At 37.8% G+C, this 27135-nt stretch overlaps 1 long non-coding RNA gene across 3 annotated transcripts in view; it reads left to right on the top strand.

The window, feature by feature from the left end:
• The window catches only part of LOC139589793 (uncharacterized), a 145046-nt gene extending 119095 nt beyond the window's left edge, over window positions 1-25951 (top strand). Inside the window, exons 4-5 of one of the 3 annotated variants that reach the window (XR_011679130.1) lie at window positions 4657-4775; window positions 21173-25951. This is a non-coding gene — a long non-coding RNA (uncharacterized lncRNA). Of the gene's footprint in view, window positions 1-4656; window positions 4776-12718; window positions 13095-21172 lie in introns of those variants that run through there. The other 2 variants (XR_011679129.1, XR_011679131.1) reach the window with 2 other exon arrangements.
• Window positions 25952-27135: the final 1184 nt, after the last annotated feature.

Here is a 27135-nt window from a genome sequence, read left to right as displayed (position 1 = left end):
TGTCAAAGAATTCAAAAGGAGATGCAGGGCATTTAATATTTTCTGAACTTAAATGGGGAAAGAAAAAAGGTCTTATTCTCAATATAAAGTACACAGAATTTGGAAGGTAAATTGAAGATTGATATACCTGGAATATTCAAAAACCAGGTTTTGTTCCTAATTTGTGCTTTTCTTCAAGTTTCCAGGTACTTAGTGAAAACAATTTGGGGAAATTACTAAGAAAATTTCACTTAGTTGTGAGGATTTTTATTTTTATATCAGGAAGACAAAGAAATTATTTCTAATTAATTCTTAATCAGCTGTTAAACTTTGTCTGCTAGACATGATAACTATATAGACCAGATGGCATCAGTTCCAGCTTCCTGGCTGGTCCTAGAACAATTTTTTACTTATTTTCTCAAAAAATTATTTTTCTGCTTTTCTTAATTGGTAGGTTCATCCCCCTGCTTTTGACAGGGCTGTGGCATCAACGCAGAAAGCCCATGTAGGACTTTGAGGAATGAGGAGGGTGAGGACTGGAGTTCCATGCTCTACTGGGTCCTCTCCATTCCTTCTCTATCGTGCTGCAGAGGATGTGTAAATAAGACAGGAAGGTGACAGTCAAGGTGCAAACAGGCAAATACCAAAGGCTGTAGGAAGTTGAGGCTCAAGGACTGGAGCTACAAAAAGCTCAAAATTTAGGAAAGAACTGGTAAATTTAGGAGAACCTCAGGTCTGTCTCCTCATGAGCAGTTCTGCACATGGGACTACTGCAGCTCATCCCCAGATGTGCAATGCTTACACAGGAGGAGCAGGATTTGCTGACAGGACTACTAAATGAATTGCACATCTCTAGTGCTGTGTAAGAAAATAGAAGCACATTGTCCATCAGTAGAAACCTGCAAAGTATTTACTGTCATCTAGGAAAACTCTAGTTTTTTATTTCCTATGTTTCCTAAGTCAAGCCTTACTTCTTGGAAGTCTGCATGTCCAAAGCAAGGAGGGACAAAAACCAGGCTGCAAGTCTGAGGGACTGAGAGGGGAGCTTGGCTGAGTAGTTCATGCTCATGGAGGAACCCATGGAGGCAAACGGAGCACAGGGTGAGTAGGCACAGCCTGCAGGGAGTCAGTGCTGCCCTTTCCAATCTACCTCTTGGCTGGCATACTCAGTGCCTTCCAGACAGGACATGCCACAGTCCATGCTTGCCCTCCAGTGCTATCACACCACATTGGGTGGGAGCAGTCCTCTTCCCTGCAGGCATGCCTGTGTTCCACCAGACCATGAAGAGCCCATTTTGCATCCCATCAGCCTTGGACAGCCTCATGCTCATGGCAGGCTTGCCAGAGGCAAGGCTGTCCTTCCTCAGGACCCCACTGAAGATCCTTTGTTCCTGCTCTTCTGCTTCCCCTTCCAGACCCACTGGCCCTCCCTTCTCCCCTGGTGGCTTCGGATCGCAAACGGACTGTTTCTTTCAATCCTCCAGCTTAGATTGATTGCAGGCCTCTGGGAGTCTGTGGCCAAAACTAAAGCCAGGGACAATTCCTGAACAAGTAAGCTCACAATGCCCTGTTTATTTATACAGCACAAATGATTGAAATCATTATGCCCCAGACAAGTGGGACCTATTTATAAACAGCATCTCAAGATGAGCAATATAGCAGGACTCTCCACTGCTTCACAATGAGTGCCAGCCCCATCCCCCCATCCCACTATAAAGCTCCAAGGCCCTTCTGACTTGCCACATGAAAGACACATTCCTTGCCTGTTAAATTAAAATCTAATCATATTCTGCAGTAAACAAGGCACAAAGAACACTCTCAAAATTATGGGATGAAAAGCAGCAACACTAAGGGCCAAACTCTCCCCTCAGATCTATCCTACTGCTCTTTGACAAGTGCAATCAGTTAAACATTTGAGGGCTTGACAGCAGCCACTCCACCAGATGTTTGATCTGACTGGTTTTCCACGCTCTTCCATAAATTATGGATCTTCAGATCTGCATGTCCTCCATGTTTGTGATGGCGGGTCTCCAACAGAGAGGAGGCTTGGGAAGAAGTGGATATTTCTCTCAAAACACTTAAATTACCCCTATGTTTCTGTCTATACAAAGCAGATCTGGAACTATTTAAGTGGGCATCAGTTGCATTTGGAGCCTTGGAAAGAATAGCTTTTGCTTTTCATCCTCCTCAAACAGTGATCCAGCCTAAACAAAATGTGAGATCTAAACAGCAGACTCACACTTCAGTGCCATCTGGATGTTTGACTCACAGCAAGCACCCTTTTGCTCTCAAAATGCCCACACCATGGTGTAGCAGCCTGTACAAGGGGATGGGAGCAGAGCTGAGCTGTCAGACACTGGCACACCCCATGGGGAACCACGGACTGGCTTTCCAATCTGTCCCGTGTCACCCTTGGGTCAACGTAAATGATGGGTCCCCTACAGATCCTGTGAATCAAAAGTGTTGGATGTTTTGGCCCTATACTTTTGATGGTCTTACCAGTTTACTTAACTGGGGTAATCATGATGAGGCTTTGATATGATTAGAATTTAAGAATTAATTAGGCTTAGTACCTCCATGGTACTTTGCATTTTTCTCTTCAGATGGAGAACAAGCATTAACTAATTGGTCTTCAGAAAAACACTTTTATTATTACAATTTTATGAGGTGGAAACTAGGAGGTTAAGTAACTTGCCTGAAGTTATTCACTATGTTGCACTGGGATTAAAATTTAGGAGTTGCTGGCTGCCGGCCCTGCTTTTCGACCACTGGCCCACTCTGCTTCTTATTATAAGAATTTAATTTACTTGGCAGTGAATGCAGCTTTTATGTGGTAAGTCATATATTGCCATTCTAATGAAGTTGAAGGAAGGTGAGAAGGCCAGCTGATCTCATTGTGAACTGATGAAGAATCATATCACAGTGATTCTGTGTAAAAATCTTGATCTAATACAATACAGCTTCTCCTTCCCCCAAAAAGCAGTCTTGTTTCAAAATATGGATGTTTATCTAAAACATCTATATTTCTATTGAGCCAACTAGAGAAAGAAACTGAAAGCTAAGGAAACTGGCATTTAGGCCCCTCTGGTATTTTGAGATCTATTTCCTACATATTTCTTCAAAATTCAGGGAATTTTTTTACATCTGAACACACAATATTCTTTACCCAGTCCTCTTCTCTGGGTTTGAGTTCATGCTTATATTTTTTCCTGTGATATTCTTATTTTGAAACTACTCTTTTCTTCTTGTCTAGACTTCTAAAAAACTGATGATCCAATATGGACATGGGGGTGTGTGTGTGTGTGTAACATGGCAGCAACTATATAGACAGAAATAAATTCCCATGTCTCCATTTTTCTCAAGCTAACCTAGTATATTAATAAGGAAAGTTCTGCAAGTACTAAAAATCAGTAGTCCCCATCTGGAGATGACAACACCAACAAATGTCTGTGTATATGTCTCTGTGTATACAAATTTTGGACAACAACAACTCCATGTATATCCATCCCTCCTCTAGTAGAGCCTTCAATGAAAAGAAGCCCCATGGAGAATTCATGTACTGCCAGACAAGCTGTGTTGACATTACATGCCAGATCCAAGGTGGAACTGTGCAGGTGTATCATAAATTCACCACTACAAAATAAAGATCTTTTATTTTCCTGTGGAATAACTGTCAAAGTATAGAGCCAAAAAGGCGAAGAGAGAAGTGTCAAAAGGATGTTAAGGATCATTATGAAAATATATAGAGATTTGAAGCAAGAACAAAATCTTTGTCTGAGCACAGACTGGTTTCTGCAACAAAAAAAATGAGCACAGTGGCTGTACACAGATCCCAGAAAAGAAAGATCATTGCCATTAGTGTGAGAAAAACCTTGATGATACAAGGCACATTAAAAATAGTGAGTAAAAAGAATGAGAACGTGATAATATGAATAAAATCTATGCCAGAGGTTTAAGTTTGCAAGGCTGTGGAAAGCATTCATTATTGAAAATGTAGTCTGACTGGTAAAATCAACTAAAAATAATTTTAAAAAGCATATAGAGCAATACAATTATTTTTGTGTGCCACAGATATACACACATTTGCCAAAAGCCCAGTAAAAGTGATTTATTTAAATTCCAGAAAGGTTTTGTGACACTCACTTGATTTAACAGGTTTGTTTTCTTTAAGCCTGAGTTTTTTGTCAAATCTTTGTCATTGCAGTTCAGCACTGAAGCAGTTTCCTGGAGGGCCCAAAAGTCTTTGTCCATCAGCTACAGCTCTCAACTCTGTGTTCTCAAGTTTGAATACAAAACCTATGTCTCAACAACTTAGTTAGCAATGGGCAGGTGGGCATCTCTTGGGAATGCATGACAATACAGAGGAAGTAGTAGAAATATGTCCATAATGCCCATTTGTCCCAGACCTTATGCCTGAGGAGCCTCTTACTTCACATAACTGAGGTAACATTGACAGGTCTAGTAGTATTCATTAGATTGCCCAATGATCTGAGTGACTCTGTGGTAAAAATCTCCTCATTGGCTGTTACGGGGATAGAATTTTGCTGAAATATAGGATTGGTTCCCTCCAAACTCAAAATACTCATTCCAGAAGTGTAAATAATCCTACCAGCTTTTTGGGAAGGCTTGTGAAATGGAATAATATAAAAGAAAAATTAGTTGTCATTCTCTTGACAGAGACACAAAGCTCCTGAAAATCTGCAGTGTTTCCCCAAATCATGTGAAGATGAGATCAACCTGGACTCTGATGACAGCATTCCTAGAGGAGAGCCCTTCCTATCAGGACAATAGTCACTGTAAGTAAAAGACAGAATGGAAGGAGAGGGGCAATGATCTCCAATCTGTTACAACTACTCTCTCCAACTTATTTTTTGTTGAAAAAGATAATTACTTCTCTTCCGTTACCCAACAGTAAATCTTTGATTTTCTCTAGTAGGCTGGCCACTTCTTTCCTCTTATTTTCTGTTCCATCTTCTGCATTATTTCTATCCTCTCCACAGGATGAAGTGTGATTCTGAATGGAGAGATTATGCATTTCAAGGCTAGTCATTCCACAGTTTCTCAAATTTCCTGTAGCAGAAATGCCTCTTACTTCTGTACTCCTTCTCCTGGGAACCACACTGCTTCTTCTTGGTCTTGTGAGAGTTCTGTAAAGATGGAGAAGAGTCTAATTCCTGTGACTTTATAGCATGGTTTCATGTCTGGTCCTTTTTTACTATTTCTGTGTCTCCAAAGCAATTCCTGTGGCAGAAAACCCTGATGGTAATCCAGATCACCTTTGTGTTTACCATTTTTTCTTACATGCTTGGTACAACTGAGAAGATGAGCTTATGCTTTCACCAGAGAGATCTTGAATTCAGCTGACACAAGGTCAAATGAGGTCTGTAGACCACCTATTCCAAGTGCAAGTTCAAGTCTTCTACAGGCCATATGGCAGAATGAAGCCAGAAGTGGGACAATATTGATACAGCATTTCCTTTTTCCCTGTATTGGATGCTAAGAGAATTACAGCCCCCCACTTAAACATTTTTGCCAGAAATTTTGAAGACAACTGTGCTTTCAGCTATACATGTAAATGATTGTGGGGTTTATATGCATGAAAACAAGAGCAGAACTTAGACCACAGATTTTCCAAGGAAAAACAAGTGCTGCATTTTAGGCAATTAGGAGCAGTAAAGTAAACATTTAGTCACCATTGACTCATGAGCCGAAAAACACAGTAGTCAATTACAGCTTTCGGCAGCAATAATTAATATGGTGTTGATGAAAACTGTGGTTTCCACTCAGCATACAAAGCTATTTCAGGTAATTAAATGTAACCTCATCTATATGTAATTTGTCTTTAATCTGCACATGACACAGTATTTCAACCTCATATGTTGTCTTCTGAAGGAAAAATAGTATAGAAACATTACCTAAAGCATATACCCAATCACCCTAGGAAAATTTGTTTTCATTTAAGTCTATATCACACTTTATGATTAAATATTTGATTATGAAAAGGTTTGTAATTTAATCACTTGCCCAGTCTTTCTTATATCCCTCCCCATATCTGATTTGCAGAGATAAAGAGATCAATTTTAACTGTGTATACCACACAGACATTTATTTCTTTGTATGTTTTAACATCCTGAGGCTTTTTCAGAGATATTAAATAGAAAATAAATACTTAGAGAAAAGATCACTCTTGCCATTTCTGATTAAGAACTTGTGGTATTATGAAGCTTCTAAATACATAAGAGGTGTTACGTGCAAAGTAGTCTTTATGATACTGTATTGACCTGATTTTCCAAAGTGCAGATTATCTACATTTCTCAGTGAAACTAATGGAACTTGAAATGATTCTCTGAAAATTAATGTGTATCACTGCCCTCTAAGTCACTGTTTATAAACCCTAGTAATTTGAAGTCCATATTTCCAGCTTGACTGCCCAGCTACTTCCAGCTATAGTCACATAGCAGGAATAAATGGAAGGGGAAATTATATTTTATCTGAAAAATCTTCAATTTATGTATTTATAGAATTACAAGATTTTATTTGCATGCTAGGCTTTGAGGCGTTTCTTCACAACTAGTTGCCAGTTGAAGCATCAGTTTCACATGATTGTTAACCAAAGTGTACCTTTTCTGGACATCTGCAGTGTCATTGCTACCTTGCAAACACACCTGATATTTTTACATCTGAAATGCAGACTAGATAGTCCTATTAAGCTCTTAAAATAAGCCTCCAGAAAAGATAAAATTTTATACAATATGAAATTAAAGGAGTGGCTATTACCTTTAGCAAATACCACATCTGAAACTATAACTTTGCCACTTCTGTTATCACAAGGAGATCTTGTTCCATAATCCTATCAGAGCTTCATAGTTCCTTAATAAATTGAACTGCTATTTTACAACAAAACATCAGGTTACTGGGCCTTTAGTTCTGTTAGCTTTTCTGATGACTAGCTTAATTCAGAAAAGGAAGCTAATTCCCAGCTAAAGCATTATCCTTTCTCCCAAAATAAATAACATGAAAACATGACTAGAATTCCCAGTCAAAACAATTTTATGCTAATGGCATACAAAAATATTCCATATTGGTGACTAACATTTTTGTTGTCTTAAACATTTACTATGAGATTGAATTTTCAGAAGCGCTTATGATGTCTTTGAGCTAAACTAAATTCAGGAAAGATGTGTGGTCCATTTAGGTGGACTTTCTGGTCCGTGAAATGTATTTAATATAAAATTGTAAGACTCTCTGATACCAAGGAAATTCCCTGGCTTTGACATCAAACAAACTCTTTCTCTGAGCATGAGGAAGAAAAATCTTTAATGCGTCCAAAAGTAGCACAAGCCAAAATAAATGGCAGAATCAACCAATAAATGAAACACACAACACAGTGCCCTACGTGGGCATAATCAGTAAGCCTTTTTGTGTTATTTATTTGAAGGAACAAAGGGGCTTTTCCAGAAACCATCTGTACATTGTTAAAGAGGACTGAATTACCTACAGCCCTCAAAGGAAAATGATGCTGTTAAAATAAACTTGGGGGTTGGAAAGAATTAGGTTACTAAACATGGTGCTGAGTTAGAACTTAAGCATCTCTCTGGATTTTGTCTTGCTGGTTACACAAAACCCAGGTACACAGGGATGGAGGGTTTTAGCAGAGAGACATTGCCACAGCTGTCAGATCTGAAGCCAGACTTGCCAATACCTAAATGCTTTGAAGTTGTCTTCTAAAGCACCATAACAATAAGAGAATGAATAAAAAACCCTTAATGTCCTCTGGATAGAATGCAGAGTTGTAGATAGTAGGCTAGATTTCATTCTCAAAAACTATTAGCTAAGATCCTAAAATTGTGAGTTTAAAATAATACTGTGCATGATGGAGTCTCTGGAATCACCTTTGGTTTTGAACTGTTGGTGTGCTTGGGCACACATTCAAAATTCTTGCCACAACCACAGGGATAGAAAACTTCTGCTCTCTTTTAAATGAAAGATGAGATTTTCACATGGTCACTTCAAGAAGAGAGACCTTAATGAAAACACCAGTTAGGGCAAGTTTCATGATAAATACTGGCAATGGTATAGGTCTTTTCAAAATTCATGAACCTCAAAAGAAGCCAGGCAAAATCTGCTTGGTTTCAGATTTCATAGAAGCTTGTAGCTCAGTTCCAGTTTGTCCTAAAGTTCACCAAAGTTCAGTCTTTCAAGTCATTCTGATTCAATTTATGGGTTTTTTTCCTAAACCATATAAAACTTGGGGTATAACATGGATTTGACATGAGCCAGGTGGAACTCAGTAGGTCCAACAGTGTTTTGATTTGAGATTTTGAGTCTGTTTAAATACAAAACAAAAAGCAAAACTCTGTCTTCCTCTGAAGCTAGAGGAAATTTTAATATGATCCACTGTGTGCCAAATTCACTTCCTGCAGAATTCCTGAGACTCACAAAGTCCATGTTTGCATAACTATGCAGTGAGGACTCTATGGGGTCCTAGCACAGGGCCTACAGGGAAAGCCAGGAATCCTGGAAGCACAGCAACGGCAAGGGTGTAGATGTGCAGAGAGAGTATTTACCTCTCCCAAGAATGCAGAGCACCAGGTCAGTCCTTACCATGAGATTTGCTAGAATCTCAGGCTCAGTTTTCTAAAGGACATAGTAGACTTGTGTAGCTTTACACCGAGTACATTCACAGTGTGTCCTCCATGGTGCTGAGAGGCTCCCTCTTTCTTTCTATCACAGCTGACAGAGGCAGAAGAAATGGAATAGTTTTCAAATAACTTTCTAGTTATTGAACATTTATATGAACATTTCTAGTATTTGAACAATTTTACATTCTTTGTTCAGATAAAGGTTGAACATGTGAAACTCTTCCTGAAGTGACAATTTCAAAAAGTTCAGGTTAAGCCTCCTAGGACCCACTACTCCAATAATATCAAAGTAAACAGTGTACTTTTTAACCATCAGATAAAAAAAAAAGTCAATCTGATTGAGAAATATTTTCTATGTTTCTTTATTGATATATTAATGACACATTTTAAAACTGTTTTTGAAGTGATTAATGGAAATGGTTGCCTATAACAGCCTATGGAGCTACTCAAGAAACACTTGCTGCCATCACTTTTCTTGTATAGAGTTTTAATGCCCCAAACTCATATTTGAAATTAGCATTTTTCTCTTTTATTTTGTCTCTAATTTTTATGCTGAAATCCTTACTCCAGTTAGGAAGGCATGGCCAGTTGTCATGCATGATGGCTTAATTTTAAGTAATGAGATTGGCTAAAGTGAAAATTGCACTATTTTAACTCCTTTGCTTCTCCAGTGTAAAAACTCAACTAATATAAAGTAAAGCTTTGAAGGATGTATTAAATGATTGCCAATATTTACTTGTTTAGCAAGAGCACATAAGATGTGTTCTTTATCTTTTGTGCTTCATACTATCATTCTTAAACAGTTATTAAGCTCCCCCCAAAATATTGTTTTAATAATCTTAGCACACAATAAATATCCTATTAAACTAACTCTTTAGTTTAGGAAAGTAATTATTCATTTGAGATGTTTAGTTTGAAGGGTATCTACAGATCCTTAGGTGTAAGCTAGATTGCAATAGATCTTGTTAGAAATTTTATAGGACATTAATTTCAGGGTGAAAACTGTGCTTGTGTATTTCAAAGGCATTTAAAGCTCAAATTTAATCTAAGTAATATTAGGTCCCTCAGCTAGGTATGTAATTGGTACAAACAGTTGCCCTGTGATTTATTGTATAAACAATTAATGGAGAGATCTCATTTTCTGTGTTGATTATATGGTCAATTTGAGGTAGCAGTGCTTCTAAATTCTGTCCCTGGAAAAAGGCCTAAGCTTAGGAGCAACAAATACAGACCTCAGATGTCAAACATCTTTCACAAAACTATTGTTTTCTCTGAAAATTCCAGCCTTCATCTAGGTTTCAAAATGGGGAGGAAATAACAGGAGCATAAACCCATTCATTTTTTTCCTATTAAGGAAATATGCAGCCTTTACAATCCAAAATTATTTTAAATCATAAATCTGAAGCTCAGATGTACCTGCAATCTTTTTGGAGTTACTTATCAATCTGACCACTAAAGACTTTAAGGTTCATTTTGGGCAAGGACAGAAATCTCTACATGGTCAAGACTCCCCAACTGAACGTTTATAATAGCAAATTACCTCTTTATCTTTCATACGTCTCAACTAAGCTGTGTTCTGTGGGGTGGTTGTTCAGACACTTGGTATTATTTATGTTTTCCTGTCCATCCATCCATCCATCCATCCATCCATCCATCCATCCATCCATCTATCCATCCATCCATCCATTTCAATTTATTTCTCTATATTCATGCAAAATGAGCCGTTTTGAGCCCTCTGTGGCCAACACTTGGGTTAGCAAATGGGTGCTTATTGCAGGTTTGCATTTGCAAATTGGTTGTTCTAATTACAAGCAAAATGATGTAACTGAGTGAAATACTGTGGTTATATGTAAAGTCATAGTAACTTTACATATAAGAGTCCTGAATTTCTGGCCTCCTCCTCTTTTAGCTTAGCTCTCTCCCTTGAGCATTTATTCATTTGTTTGCCCTTGCCAAAAAAATTATTCATCTAAACACAGCCCCCTCATGATGTCAATGGAAGTCTGAGCAACCTACGGCAGAGAATGTTCAAAGCTTATATTGCCATAAAACAATGTTGTTTTCTGGTTTGTTTTATTTTTTTGGATATCCTCTTCTGTGAGAAAAGCAATTCTCTAACTAAAACTGACTTGTGATTTTTCACAGCATAACAAAGTATAACAAAAATGCCTCTGTTTCACCTTTTAATGATTAAATCTCTACAATGCCCTGAGCCTTGTACATGCAGGCACAGAAGTAATTTTATGCACATGAGCAATCCCACTGAACTCCCTGGGTCTACACACATGTAGCATTGCACATATTCACATTGGCAAGATGAAGAACTGGTTTTGTTGAGAACATCTGTGGCAAAGGAATCTTCCTGCAAATAAACAGTGTCTACGTTAGCAAACCTCATAGCTTTGCTTTAGTGCTCAGTCACCCACAAAAGTCACTTACTGCTTTGCATAGCATTTACTTTGAGCAATATTCCTTAAGTAATTTGCTTTAAATTCTTTAAACTCTATGATAGCATAGTTTGCTGAAGCTTTCAGAAAATTAAAAAAAAAAAAAAAGAGGTTATATCCACTTATTGTAGGTAGTTACAAGTCATTGCAAATGGTGTATTTGAAAATCAGAGTTAACAACTTGCCAATTGATATCTCATTCCCTATTACTTAGTGGTCAGGATAATGGCTTCCTATCGTCATTCAATTTTTTTTTACCTGATAGTGTTGAATTTTTGAGCAACAGTATGAGCACAAGAACAGTTTGTTTAAGTAAATGAAGCATGTCAGCAGCTGTATTTCACTCTGCATTGAAAACATGATCAAAATGTATTAAATTATTTGTGATAGTTTCTCTCTGCAAGAAGGAAAATCTATTTGAACAAAAAAATTAACTGGAATATGAAACTGCAATAATAAAAATGTCATGTCCCTTTAAATAGTGTTTGAGTGCATGGCTATTCTACATTTTAAGTGGTATTTCATTCTAAAGGAGCTAAGAAAAATAATTTGTGTCTAAATGCATAGTGTTTCAAAAGAATTGCTCTACAGGTAGATTAAACAAAGAAGCCTAGGCAAAAAACTACACCTGTGTAACCATTCTCAAATAGACAGTACATTTTATACAAGATAAAACATAAGCTGCAATGTTATATGACAGCCAAAAACTTTTGCATTGATTCTGAAAAATATTGACTTAATTTTATCAAAATGTATTTATTCATCACTGCTGCATCAATGATCTTCTGTATTTTATATGTAAATAATCCATTCTATTCCCTTGATCATGTTAATCTTACTAATGACAAATTACCATTCTCCACGTACAGTTCCTAGATTTACAAATTATCACTCCTGCTTTCAGGGGACTGAGAATCAGCCACGCTTGCTAATGCCTCCATGGATCGCCTGACACATAGCAGATTTTTATATTCCCTTTTAAAGCATTCAGCTCGCAAGAAATAATTTATAAATCTGGCTATCACTCGCACTTATCCTCTTACTGCTTGAGGGGGAAAAGGAACAAGATCAAATTGGGAGGATTATTAACAATGTAAGAACTTTATTTGCTTCAATTAACTCTTTGCAGGAAGAACTGCATGCTAAAGCCTGTTGGTTTTAAGAAAAAAGAGGAAGTACCCTGTCTATTCAGCTATGGTGAAAAGCTTGGACAAACAAAAAATACTGCCTAAAATACTCTTTGTTTTCTGTCTTAAAAAAATATAAACTTTTTTAATTTTAAATGTACCTTTAAACCTGAGATCTCTTTTTGCACAACAAAACATGGCTTGTGTTAGGGAATTAAAAGTCTGAATTTTTAGCTTTCCTGATTTGTAAGCTAAAAATTCAGACTTTGGGACCATTTCTGTCTTACTTTGCACCTATGCATATTGGAGACAAAATGCTACCAGATTCATTGGGATTCACCATTTGATATTTCCTTCATAGTTATAAAAGTGATGATGACACAATGGAGAATGAGATCCTCACATTTCACCCTTCCTGTAGGTTCACCTGTCTTGGTTTAACCCCTGACTGCAACCTTCTCCTTCTCATGCAGAGACAAATACTTGGGATAGTCACTGAGCAGGGTGCTGCTTTTCATTGCAGGAACTCCTTGGTTCTTTCAGTGCAAAGGAGTGAAGTGCATTGACTGCAACTACTGAGCAACTGCTGGGAAAGAAAGGTAGACACCTGCTCCTTCACAGTAAAAGTACTTTGGAAGTCACTTTGACAATTCCAGCCACCCCCTCAGGGCTGTGGACAGCAGTAGGAAAACCTGAAATGCAAGATGGGATTCATTTGCCAAAGACTGGTGCCTAAAAAGCAGCTAAAATGGCTCAGTTTCCCTGCTGACTTGCAGCTGCCACTCGAGAAGGAAAAGGTCTCATGAAGTTCCTGCTAGTCCCAGGAAGGTGTGTTAGATACTCAAGGCATCTGACATGCTAAAATGTACCAAGATTTAAGTGACTAAATATCTCCCACTGGACCCAAGAAGTTACCACCATATCTAGTGTAAATTTCTGTGTCACTGATAACAGATAACACTAATTGTAATCAATATCAATAATCAGTATCTTCTGGCAGCATAACATCTGTGTGATAAATGCCTTGAGATAAAAATAACACTAAGAGCAGAAGACTCTTGACATCTAGTGCACCTTGATTTACTGTGTATAACCAGTGCCAAAATCTCCATTCCCCTGCTCAGTCCACCAAATAGGGCTGCTGTAAATAAGTTCATAATATCCCCCTGCCCTCCTCACCCTCTACCCTTAAAATAAAAAGGCAATTCCCCTGAGAAAACTGTGAGGCAAAACTCAGGAGCCTCCTGGGATGCTGGTTATCTCTTACTTACACCAGAAATTTCACATGGTATTTCTGCATTACTGATGCCCTCTATTCTCCATGTCTTTCCACAGGGGGAACAAAGACACAATAAATGTCACAGCTGATAAATCCTCATGCTGTAAGGAAGAAATGGCTGTAAAGGCTTCCTTTAGCTTCACTTCTGCCTGACCATTCAGTGTATATAACCACAATGCTGGCCATGTGTGTGATAGGACTTTACTCATTAAGAAGTCTTTTCTGCCTACAAAATAACTTTGCAACTTGGGATCTCTAATTAGCAGAATATAGTATTACTAACACCATCAAAACTCCCATTTCTAGTTCATTAAATCAAGGTTCATTTTGAGTAGCCTATGTGTCAATAAGTATGTTCTCTTTGAATCACAACTTACTGGCCTGTACAGTACAGCTATTTCCATTTGTCACATTGATATGTATTTAGGGACTATCTATAATACAGACTGGATCGATTCTAATGGTTGGTCATGTAAATTCTCTTTAGTTCAATGGTCATTGCCACAATAGACTCTCAGAACTGCAGTCTATCATGCATCTAATCTATAAAAACCTATTTCTGATATTCATTCATCATGAGGTTATTATATATATATATATTGGGGACAAGCAGAAAGGCTAGAAATGGATGGCATTTGCATGGGAATTTTTTTAACTCAGATGATACATACTTCTACACAAACTTCCTCCTCCATGTGTCATGCAAGATTAAGCCCTCTTCTTTCTCTGCACAATAACATTTAAGATTTTAGGGAGAAGGAAAAAAGTAGTCTTGTTTTTAGAGACCAGTATTTTTTTTTCCCTCCTGAGCTCCAGCTATCTGTGCGAGACATCTTATTACAAATACACTCATCTACTTACATTCCCTTTAGGAATGTCAGGATAGAAAGGAGCCCTGCTACCTACCACTTCCTACAGAAAGGTTGTAAATGCTGCACCTTGCCTTGTACGGAGGATGCACAGCTCTTTCTATTGCTAGTAGCTATTTTAAAAATAGTTAGCTTCTGGAACTAGGAAGTTCTGGGCCAAATTTCAGTTACAAACAAATGTATCTACCAAAAAAAAGCTCAATCTACTCTGTAGCACAGTTTGAACTGGTTGGGATTCCACTTTACTTGCATTGTGGTTACTATTTTCCACATAGTTGGAGCACTAACACTTTAGCAGAACCCAGTTTTTTCATGTCTACCATAAATAAAATTTTTTAAACAATCAAAGTATAACTTGAGGGTAATTGCAGCAGGTAAATCCAAAGTGGTTAGTGCAGTTAACTTCATGTTAATTTTATTTAGAATCTAAGGGTTGCTGCCTACAAACACCCATTCATAGTGTTAGTCACATGAGTCATTCAGTGACCGCCAACAAAAATATTTGGTGAGTAAACTTCCATATATGTTTGTAGGCTCCAGTCCTAACAGGGTACTAATAAGCAATTCAGATACATAGTTTACTTCCTCATATGCATTAATGTTAATTACAAGTAACCAGAATTACAAAGACAATGTAATTATGTTCTAATTATAGCATAACCGCAGCCACTGTATTATAGGAGTAATCCAAAACTTTTGCTTCTTATAGACATATCATTTTAGTACATGCTTTTATTCATACTTTTGTGTATCCTACCTTTCAACACCACACATCTGAGCACTCAGACAAAATTTTGACCGATCTTTCATTGGACAGCAGAGGAAGCTAAATGGTATATTATCATATTTTAAGTTAAAAGATATTCACATTACCTTTATTCTTTATAAACCAGGGTTGACATAGAGGAATTTCACAGATGCAGATTAGCTTCCATTTGACTGCATACACAGCACTGAAATCTTAACCCATCAACTCAGAATGTCACTCCAGTAACTGTGTGTGCTGCAAACATGAAGAGCTATCCCCTGAGATTAGGTCAGTTGGTCAGAGCCTGGTACTAACAACACCGAGGCTGCTGGTTTGATGCACATATTTGCTTAAGAACTGGACTTGATGATCCTCCTGGGTCCCTTTCAACTCAGACTATTCTGTGATTCTGTGAGTTGCTATAAGGCTTGGCAGTTAAGCAGCAATAGATGCAATGAACATATAATAGATAAGTAATAGATACAATTCTAGATATTTCCTTCTGGAGTCACACTGGTATTACAGTTACAAAAACTTTTGTTTTATGGTCAGCCTAATGAGTCATAGCTGGCTTGCTCTGTCAGTAAGAAGAAAAAGTAGCAAGGAAGTAATAGCACAAACTGACTCAAGATGTTCAAATCTGAGCAGAGCAGGAAATGGGAAATGGAAAAATCAGTGCTCCCTATCTGAGTCCTTTTGCACATGCAGCAGCTGAGAGGCAACCACTTCCACCTGCAGAAAGGCATGTCTAATTTCGGGAAAAAGAGCATGAGGGAGAGCCAAGAGAGTGTCCAGGGTTTTACTGCATTAAGCTGGAAAACAATTCCCCTGAGGGAACACCTGAAAGTCCAGGGGATTTGCTGACACATGTGGAAGACTGTGTCTCCCTTGGGGATGAAAGGAAAGTAAAAGAAGCAGAACATGATAACATAGCACACCATTTTGAAGAAGCCGTGTGTGCTCAGCTGCATATTTCCTGGCTGGAAGGAGGAAATACTGCAGAATGACGATTCTTCCCCCTTGGCAAATGGCTCAATTGATGAACAGAAGAAATGAAATAAATCATAAGACAAAACCAAAGAAACACAAAAGACTTGCTTCTAGTCTTAGAGGAACACAAATCCTGTCTCCAGGGTAAGTGTGTCATTCTGCACACCTGTATTACAAAGCCTGGCTAGTAGCATCATGCCCTGGAAAGAAGATGACACCATGAGGTGGAAATGGTTCATCCCCTGTTTGCCAGACAAGGAGCCTTCTCAGCCATCCTCGCAGAAGCTGCCCATACCACTTGTACTACTTGGAGCTAAACAAGCTCTGCTCCAGTCTAGGAGTGGAAGTGTCTTTGAGAAACTGAGTCTTACCCATGTTGTAGTCTCCTTCATAGAGAAATGAGAACAAAAACATCTCTGAAATATTAAAGCCAGCATACAGTGTCTGTAAGAGAGAGAGAACTCACAACTTCACGTTTACTGGGTTGTGAAGGTATTATCCTGATGAAGTCATGCAAGTTTAAATAAATTAAAAAAAAATAGGGGAGTGAGAATTACAAAGACACATGGGAATCTGTCAGGCCCAGAAATCCTACTGACTGCAAACTGAGGGCAACAGCAGGAAGGTGGGAGAGGAATTCTCTGCCATGAATGGTAGATCTAAAGTACTAACCTGAAAGTCTGAGACAAGGCAAGCAGATTGAAGGTAATTATATTCCAGGACTTTCAGAAGCTGAGGATAGAGTCTCAAAGCCGTTGCACTAATTTGGTATGTTTGTCACAGTTACAGATCCCTTAACTGTATCTTTTTTTCAGATAAATCTGTAACTCACCATACAGATAACCTTCATAACGTAGCAGAATCAACAACATTTAACAATTCAATCTTTTGAGTAGCCTCCAGGGTCACTTTATCTAGTAAGCATAAAGGTGAGGCAATAAGGCAGTACACTTCTGAGGGTGCTGGTTCTCTTGGTAGATGCTGGATGAGTCTTCCTCAATTATCAATAGGCAAGAGGAGGACTTTGAAAACTCAGTATTACCCATGAGCCTAGATCAGCAAAACAAGGCACAAATGCAGAGAGTAACCCATATGCTTAATGCCAGCTGCCAGAGCTGCTGTTCTTTACAAGTGGCCTTAGTGTGATGACAGGTCCTTGAAGGAGAATATAGCCCATTTCACAATGGTACATTCACAGGATACCATGTCATCTCCTGCATGTATGTTTAAGTTTCACTGCTGGGGAAGCCTTTCATGCTTAAATTCAAGAGGGGAAAAAAACTTTGGGGAAGAAACCACCCATCAGTCATTAATTTTTCCCATGAACAATAGAGCAAATTAAATAAATGTGTGAAATGAAAATAAGCAAATCATTACATTTGCCCCAGACAAAACGAAAAGGGCAAAATAAAACGCATGTTATGTAAGGAAATATCACAAAACACTATATGCTTTAAGAATCAGTTCAGAATAAATGCAGGAAACAGTATTTAAAAATTAAAAGAATCAAGAAGAAATACATCAAATATTACTGGTCAGCAGTGGTTGTTGTGCAAATTTATCATTTTGGTCTGAGCACAAATAACTGGTATGATCATATTTTGAGAATGGGAAAAGACAGAAATTAGACTATTTCTGGTGCTATGACACTCAGCTGTGTGGCTCACTCTTGCCATCCTGTACACCTCTGAGGTGTGTCTAACATTAAATATAAGAAGCAGTAGCATCAGTAAAGCTTTAAAGTCAATAAAGCAGCTGAATAACCTCCTCCTGTTATCTTGTGTTATCTTGGGATAGTCCTACCAAGTACTGTTTCATAACAGAAAAAGAAAGCTTATGTTCATTTTTCAGAAATCATATTTAAAATGTACCTGATAATCACAAGGGCACATACACAGAGATATGAAGAAACTAAATTACTTATTCTGTGCATTAAGCAATAGGCAACATTTCCAAACAAGTGTAGGGTGGAAAGCACATGGACATATATCTGGGGAGAAGAGTCAACTTTGCAAACCAGAATAATGAGCCACAGGGAAACAGACACAACAGTCTGAAGATGGAGTCTTCCTAAGGCCATGAGCATAAAAGTGCCAGCATCCAACTTACACTCACCTCCTGATTATGTCCTATGCATATGGACAAATCTCATTGCTGGTTTGGATGAAATTTGTCCATTTCTGGACAGCAAGAGTCCTCCAGCACTGGGGTGCTGTGCTGGGCAGCTGCAGGCCCCAACCTTTCCTAGCCCAAATCCTTTTATGCTCAGGAATACACATTTCTCACAGCTCATCTTTAAGATTAACCACATGCATGCACACCCCTGCTTCTATTTGTCTTTAGGAAAAAAAATAAAATAATAAAAGAGGGGAGAAGGACAGGACATTTCTATCCACCTCTTCTCATTGAGCAGTCTCTTCTGTATTGTAGGATTTGAGAACATGGTCGGAGTTACTCTTCATCCTAGAGATACAAGTTATAATGTATACCTGTATCCACATATTTCAAACCTTTTGCACATGCTTAATAGCATGATCACAAATTTAGATCCATTAATAAAGACCTTCATAGTAGGGTTGTGGGGTGGTGGTTAAGCATAAATACCTCAAACTGTGCTCTCTTGAGAAGGCCTACTCCCTCAACCCTCAATCTAGCAAAGCACCCTTTATTTTAAATAAAGGATGTGGTGGGGCACACCTGAACCCTTTTTAACTTCTGAAGGTAAAGTACAAGCAGTAGAGTGGTTAGTCAAAAAAAAATGAGTTGAATATACAACTTAAAGATTAAAAAAAAAAGAAAAGAAAGAAAACACAATGCTAGCAACAAAAATAACCCAAATTTTTATCCAAACTGGGAGCAGGCAGATCAGAAAGCAAACAACACAGCAAGCTAGCATGTTATCAGAGCAAGGAAATCAGCAACAAAGATCAAAATGCTGTCCCAGCATATTAATGTTGAAAAAGTCTCTAAGTTCCAGTGCTCAAAAAGACCACAGCAGTAATCTTGGTGAGACACATCCAATCAGCAGCAGTTTACTAGCAGGGTGCAACAGGAAACCCTTACATTTATCAGCTCTGCTCCCTCATCAGTGCATGCACTCCATAGAAGCTAGAACTGTGTTAATTTATCAGCAAATCAGAAACAGAGTACAAATGCAACTTCTATCTTCTTTTGAGTCATTTATTTCCTTCATTTCTTTATTTTTTTAACCTCCATGATAAAATGAAAATATTTGTAGCTTGAAATTCTGGAAAGCAAGTGAAGAAAAAGAAAAATACAGATTGAACCCATGTTTGGTACAAGTATAAGCCCTGTTTAAACAATCAGTCCAGTAGGACAGACACTCTGACCTGTTAATTTCTCTCATCTGCCTGAAGATCTGCTCACAACAATCAGACTGGGGGACCTTGTGTGGCAGCATCTCTCTGGAACACAGTCTCCATATTACCTTTCATTCATGCAGTAAATGAAAGTTGTTTTCAGAGCAGACAGGATGATTTTTCCCCTCAAAAGTTCTCACTTGCAGAAGTGAAATGCAGTATATGTGGACAGTAGATCATATTAAATGCAGGTGTGTTCATGGATTCATTGCCTCTATCCCAACTATCAGGCTGTTTTACTTATTGTAAGCTCTGACCTTGGGCTAGTACATATTACCATACCTCCACAGAAGTGGAAACCATACACCATCTCATCAAGTTTATCTGATGGAATTATGAAAGTTGAAAAGAAAGGGCATTTGATCAGATGGACATTGAAGCTAAGACAGAAAATTATATACAAGCCACTTCAACAAAGCCAGGAGAATGAATGTGCTTTGTGCACGGAGGAGATGCGCCGCTCGGCGCAGTTCCACCGGTACGTGTCAGTGTGCAGCAGTGGTTGTTACCACACAAACAGTGCTGCATGATAGCTCTGAGCCATGCAGAGGAGAGCAACCAGCTGAAACCAGAGGAGATGGCTCTGTGTGATGCTCACACGCTGTATAAATAGCACATAAGCATGTACAAGTGAGCTAGTTCCGTCAGGAGCACAAATGGTCAGGGTATTGCACCCTGGGTGGAAAGGCTCTGCCCTGGAGCCAATGTCCTTCACATTATGGTGGGTCTGTGTTAACACAAAGGGAAAGGTGTCACCTGCAAAGCCAGCAGCACCTGCTTCTGCAGAAGCACATCAGGGTGCTTGCAGGAAATCTTTTCTTCAAGAGAAGAGTGACCTGACCTTGCTTATGGGTCATATCCAAATCAAAGCACAGGCTAAGATGGCATGTTCAGAACAGAAAGTGAAAGGAGAAGGAAGAAAAACATGACTTCTCTCTGTATTTATCCCAAAGCCAGAAATCAAAGTTGTTCTTTGTGCCATCATTATGTAATACTTCAGTTACAAGAAGACAGCACTGTTTTTCCCTCTAGTTGCTCAGTTCTTCCAAAACCAAGTAAAATTTATTTATTTATTTTATTTTTACATCATTTTAAAATGTTTTTATAAAATTCCATTTCATAAACTAACATTCGAGAACATTTTTTATTTCTACTTTGAACCCAAGGAAGAAATCTACCAAGTCAGTTCCTTGTATCTCAGAGAACTTTTGCAAGATATGTGTGGAGAACATGTGAAAAGTGACGTGCCAACATTTATTCTGTTTAAGCATACTGTACCTGAAGCCAGACCTGTGCAGGAAACAAAGATCAGAGCCTTTTACCTAGAAGTCCTGAAAAAAGAAAGAAAGAGAAAAAAAAATCAGCTGTCAAGAACAAATCAACAAAAAGTAGATATAAATCAAACTGGTGAGCTGAACTCATGCCTAAATAGTTTGTCTATGATGATATTATCAGAAAGATAAAGAATGAATAGTTAACTTCCTTTAATCCCAGTTTTAAAAGTGGCTGTGGTGGGACAGTAACTACACACAAAACAAAAGGTCCTTGTGATAAAGTTATGTTCCTAAATACAGACCATTGAGTCAATTAATGTTTGCTTAAGTATTTGTCATCTAAAGCAGGAGCAGAGAAAACCATCAACATAACCAAAAGCTTGTGACACCAATTTTGCATCCAGTTCCATGTGCATGTTTTATTTCTTTTCAATCAGGATCAATCAGGAAGGAAAATAATCAATGACGTCGCACTCAAGAGTGGTATTCGGCCATCTGGGGGCCCCAGTTTCTCTCGGCCAGCATTGGAGGCAAGGAAAAAAAAAAATTTTCAAGAGCACGGAGGAGCTCCATATGGTTGAGATCAAAGGTGTTGCTGGGTGCATGGTTCTGCTTTATTGCCAGGCACTGCTGTTAATTAGAAAACAAGATCAGAGGCAGTATTAAAATCCAATTAAATTGATATGAACAGATTGCCAAGTGATGTTCACTAATGTATAATTGAGCACCATGCAAATTTCGGTGGCTGCCTTTTGTTTTTTCTCCCCTCACTCTGGAATGAATGATGAAGCTATGAAGTTTTTCCTCATTGTAAAAGATAAACAAGTTAATGCACTGATCTAGGGGGTATTGCTTCAGTGATTGATGAAAATGAGAGTGGAATATTAACGTGTGACTTTTGGGGGGCTTCTATTATAATCTTATTTTGTTCATCATTCCTTTATTATTGTTGTTGTTGTTATTCTTGTTATGGTGATATCCAAGTACATGCTCAGATCCTTCATCATTCCATCATTTTACAGAGAGAGAAACTTCCTTTGGAGCTGGAGATGTGATTCAAACAATTACAAAACCATGAATATTTCAAGCGACAGGCCTGCTACTGCTGGAAATTAACTTTCCAAGAACTATATGGACTTTATACCGTATATCTTTGTTTAGAATCCACAGCTTCTATTAAATTTAATTACTTCCCTGTGCAGCTTTATATTGAGGGCGACTTCAAAACGAGGGCAGCAGCTATTAAATTTAATTACTTTCCCCTGCGGCTTGCATAGTAAAGGTGCATGGTTAAGGTGCAGCTACTAAACGAGGGTAGCTTCTAAACAAAGATATGCAATATTTATACCATATATATTTCCTTTTCCCTATCTATCTCTCTTTAATAGATACATTTTTTGTGTGCATGTGTGCATATAATGCAGGTATGTTGCTATGTGAAATTATTAAATGCAAAAAAAAACTTTTAAACTAAACTGTACAATACCCTGACTGCATTTCTGTTTCTTTGAATGCCTTACATGGTTCCATTCACAATTCTCATAGATTTCAATGTGACCAGTCTTAATACAGAACAAAATATCAGGATGTAAAATTAATTTTAAAAGCTGAAGTCTTTTGGAAAGTGTGCATTTTTGTGTGGAACTTACCCTAAGGAATAAATCAGGATAACTGGCAACTTTGCAAACCTGATATATTAATATCATTGTGTTTTATCTAATCTATCATTTGCCAACTGTGAAGATACATTGATGTAAATGCTGGTTTTGAAAACAGGATCAAAGGTAACACATAAATAACAATAAATTGTCCAAGGCAGTGTCTGACACGGGGTATCTGTGAAGTTTTCAGAAGCTGTTTAAATTCTGTTAAAAGAAGAACACATTTAATCAAATAATGTTAGATGTACATGTGAGCAGGTCCACAGAGCGGCTGTTGCGGCTGTGCTTGCAGAGGGATGTGAAGTTGTGTTTGTCCCACCCGTGCTCCTCAGTGCAGGGAGCACAATGTGAGTGATGTGCTGGGTGTAGGGAAAGGGGAGGGTGGGCACCAAACAGTTCAGGGTCTCACCTCCCCATTCCATTTCAGATAAACTCCAAGAGGCTGTCAATACAAACTCATCACAGTGCGCCCCATACCACTTCCACTTAATGCACACACCTCCTTCACAAAGCAGAGAGCAGTCCAGGAGTCTGTGTAGCATCTCTATCTTAGAACTTCATGAAATTCTTTGGAAGAAATTAATATAAAATATTGGAAACTCTCTTACAGTAAAGCAAATGAAGAAGCTGTGATGTGTTTTATGCATTTCCAAAATTATTTTGAAGAACCTCATGCCAACCCATCATTAGTGGAATAGGAAATGGCACTTAGAACTTCCTGAAGTTTCTGCCCAAACATTTTAAAAGTAGCTTTATGGAAACAGGGAAGTTATACAGCCCACTACTTATTCTCAAGTTAAAAAATTGCTTTTAAATCAAGAACTGGAATTATGACCAGAAAAAAAAATAGGTGTTTAATATTCTGTATGCAAGCATAGTGCTATAAATGTTTTGTTACAAGTTTTTAAAAATCAAAAGGGCCTAAAAAAAGGAAAAAAATTAAGGAAAGACTTTATATTTCTTCTTTCTGTCATTTTTTTTCAAAAATTGAAGGAATATAAAATGAGAAATGAAATATATTTTCCTTAGATTAGTATTACTGTTTTGAGGGATTGAGGATTTCTCTTTGTCCTTCCCTTCCATTTTGCTTATCATTTTTTCTGTTTCTCTTTCCTCAGGTAAAGTGTGTGGAAAGAAATAAAGGAAAAAGTGTCACTGGGAGGAAGAAACTATTGCTATGTAAAAGGGGTTTAAAGTCTATCATGGTTTTTTCCAGCAAAAATACAATACCTGAGAATATTACACCAAAAATATAAAGGAGTAAATTAATAAGAAAACCCTTATAATGCATACTTACCAGAAACTTTGTCTTTCTGCTTTATGGTTGTAGAATGCTCCTGTAGAAACCATTTTTATATCTCATTGAAAAATTATTGCTTTAACATTTCTTTGCCAAACAGAGAGTTTTGGTTAAGGTGCTAGTCATCCATGCTAGAAGAACCATAACTTAATCCTTGCCAAATGCCTAAGTCCAGTACAAGGATTTTATTGAGACAATGGATTTTGCTAGTAACCATCAAGGGAGATGAATCCCAGTCCTGAACTAGACACACTGTGGGTTTCCTCTTTGTAGGTTAGGAGCAAGAATACAATGCAAAGAAAGTAAAGGTTTTGTCTGAGAGCACTTTTCCTCTCTTCTGTCCTTTGGGAAAAGACCTCTTTAATTATTTATTGTCTGTTTAAACAGCTTTTGGGTCCTTGGATCCTCATTGTGATGTCAAAGAATTACTGTAATACAAAAAAAGAGAAAAAGAATGAAGAGGAGAAGGAGCAATTAGTGGAAGAAAGACAATGAAACATGTTACTTAAGAAAAGTGATCATCAATTTCTCCACCGTTATATTAATGTGGTGTCTGAGACACCAAATTTCCTTCCAAGGCCTGCAGAAGGAGATGACAGCTGTTACAGATGTGTGATGCTCTTGCAGCAAGTCTATGCTACTGGTTGTAATTTAGCCATAGTGGTGCTGTGGTCACAGAGGTTAACCCAGTTAACTCATTTCAAATTAGCTGAGTCTTTCTGCCTAGCATGGCATTGAGCAATGAACACTAGCCTGGAGGAGCATTTCTACAAGTGAAAACATGTACAAATGTGGACCTTTTGAAAGAGACCACTGCATTTTACAATGATGAGGGGAATGAGAGCTAGGGACATCACATGCCTAGCTGTGGTAAAAGAAAAGTAACATTTGCAGTGATAACAACACTAATTCCTTGCATCTAGAAAACAGGATTTGCTATATCATCATATTATATGATCCCAGGTCTGTTAAATAAAAGTGTATCTGCTGATTTCAATGTGCTCTGAATGGTCTTCCATTTTCAAACAGTAATAAGATGTGTTTTCTGGCTAAGTGAAGGTACTGGCATTGACATATCGATATCACTTTTTTTTTTTTTTTTTTTTTTTTTTTAGATCCAGGGAAAGACTTTGTTTTCTTGTATGTCCCTCCATCTCTAGGGTCAAATGTAAAGAATATGCTTAAAGGACTCCAGAGTGGAAATAAAGGTCATTTCTTCATAACTAGTCAACATGGCAATTGGTGTAGGTACAATGGACAAGGTCTTTGTCCCTTTTTTAGTGCAAGTGTTTCCCTTTTAACTTTATACTTCATTGTCATCCAAGCTTTACATATTGGATGACAAGGATAAATTAATACTACTCTGTCAGTGGCTCTGCTGTGAAGTTTGCCTTTAACAGAAAGCTAACTGCTGATCTTTTGACACAAAGCTCAGGAATTCTATCAGCAGAGTTCAAAATTAGCTGAGATCTTATGGCCCGAGGCCACCCTGGTAACTAATGGCAATTTTACAATCATTAGTTTTTGCTTGATGGGCCAGTAGTAAGTGGGACCATGATCATGACCCAAATCTAAGGAAAAGGCCTCGAGGCCCAGCTTTTTGTCAGATTATGGCTTTACTTACCTAAGCTGGTTTTATCTTATTACAGGGTATAAGCTATGGTAAGCTTGATACAGACGGGATGGAAGAAAAGAAATCGACCCAACCTTAGCAGGGTATTAATCACAAGCAAAAGACTGGGAGAAGGGATCTGGTGTAAAAATCAGTGCCATTCCTGCTGGTCATTACTTGATGAACTACAGATTTGAATCCAATTTTGCCTTATCATATTCATTTGGAAATTGTCAAATACAGTATATAAGGCAAAGGATTTCTATTTAGAAAATATGTTTCCAAGCTGAACACTAGTTTATATAATTTTCTCATGGTGTGCTTTTAGGAATGTTACAAAGAAGATGAGCTCCTCTAAATAAAAAGAGTTCCAGTCATTACTTCTGGGATGATTTTTAAATTTTCAGTTTATGACTTCACAATGTGTGAACTTCTAAGGAGAAAAAATGACACCTTGCTTTCATTTACCAGTTGTTTTCAATTACAAGGAATCAAGAAATAATTTCTTAGTTGAGACCGTGGGAAAATTTCAATGCTGTATAATTTCAATTAAAGCAAAATCAGTAATTTTTTGTATTTTTTAAGGCATCACAGGAGAGAAACTGATTTCCCAACCATCTCTAATTTTAAAAAATTAACATGACAGAGCATGAGCCTTTAGACAACTGTTTCTGCCCTTAATAGAAAAGAAAAACATCAGGTTTTAGAGGTGTTCATAACTTGTTTCCAAATAGCATTAGTTTCCATATTGCAACTTCCTTTTTTGCTGTTCATGCTTCTGCTAAACTCAAAAAAATCTCAGTTTTACTAACACTTCCCTTTGAAAGTTCCAGGGTTTGGGTGGAGAGACAGATTGACTACTGGAAAGAGTGATGTTGGGGGGGAAACTGACTCCCAGATGATGCATGTAAGAGGATCATAAGCAAGAAAAAGAGTGATGGGACCTCATGGGAAATAGTATCTAAACAGTGCTAGTACAAGATAGGGGGTGGTTATTTTGTATGCTTTTCTACTAGAAAAATACAGGCCAGGGTTACTGGTAAGTAGAGAGAGAGGATGGAATGTGTGGACTTCTGGGAATGAGATGCAGTCCTTGTCACTGATCTCATGCATACATTTTTTCTGTAATTTGGTTTCTTCAACTGTAAATAAAATTCAATTTTATCTATCTAATATCTCAGAACTGTAAAAATTAACATTTGTGAAGTGTCATGTTACCCAGGACTATGAGACAACACAAGGTTGCTGCTGACACCAAAATCCCAACAGGGATTTTCTCCTTACATACCTAGGCTGAGCTACGCAGTGCTTATCAAACTAAATATTACAGTCTCCTTGTATTTCCCAATCTCATCAAGCTATGTTCTTTACTCACTTCTCTGTGCTTGCTTTGTCTCATTCCCACTGTCTCAATAGCTTCTGTCTAATTACTAAGTGGTAAATTCTGGGGAGGCCAGGATATTCATTTTGTTCTCTGTTTCTTCAGAACAATAATAATCTGATCTACAGTTTTCCTTCAGATACAACAAGAACAACAATATTGGTAAAGAGTAGAAGACAAAACTATTTCATTAGCATAACCAGAAAAGTAGAAAAATAATCCTGATCATCACGAGGCAAAAGATGTGTCATTGTGTCCCTTTTGTGTGAGATTGTACTATTTTTATTTAAATATGTTTGCCATGACAGATAGTTAAAAAGATTTCTCACTTGGCAAACCCCAGTGGTATTGTTCATGTGAACTTTGTCCACATTTGGGTGCAATATATTGTTCAAAACTTTCAAAAAAGAGACATCTTCAATAGCCCAGACCCACTATGAAAGCTT

Source organism: Agelaius tricolor, unplaced genomic scaffold, assembly GCF_023055355.1.
Source record: "Agelaius tricolor isolate 1412-34295 unplaced genomic scaffold, bAgeTri1.0.p SCAF_5, whole genome shotgun sequence".
In the NCBI taxonomy this organism is placed as follows: domain Eukaryota; kingdom Metazoa; phylum Chordata; class Aves; order Passeriformes; family Icteridae; genus Agelaius; species Agelaius tricolor.
Note: the sequence above shows the minus strand (reverse complement) of the source record. Positions and strands in the feature narration are given on the sequence as shown.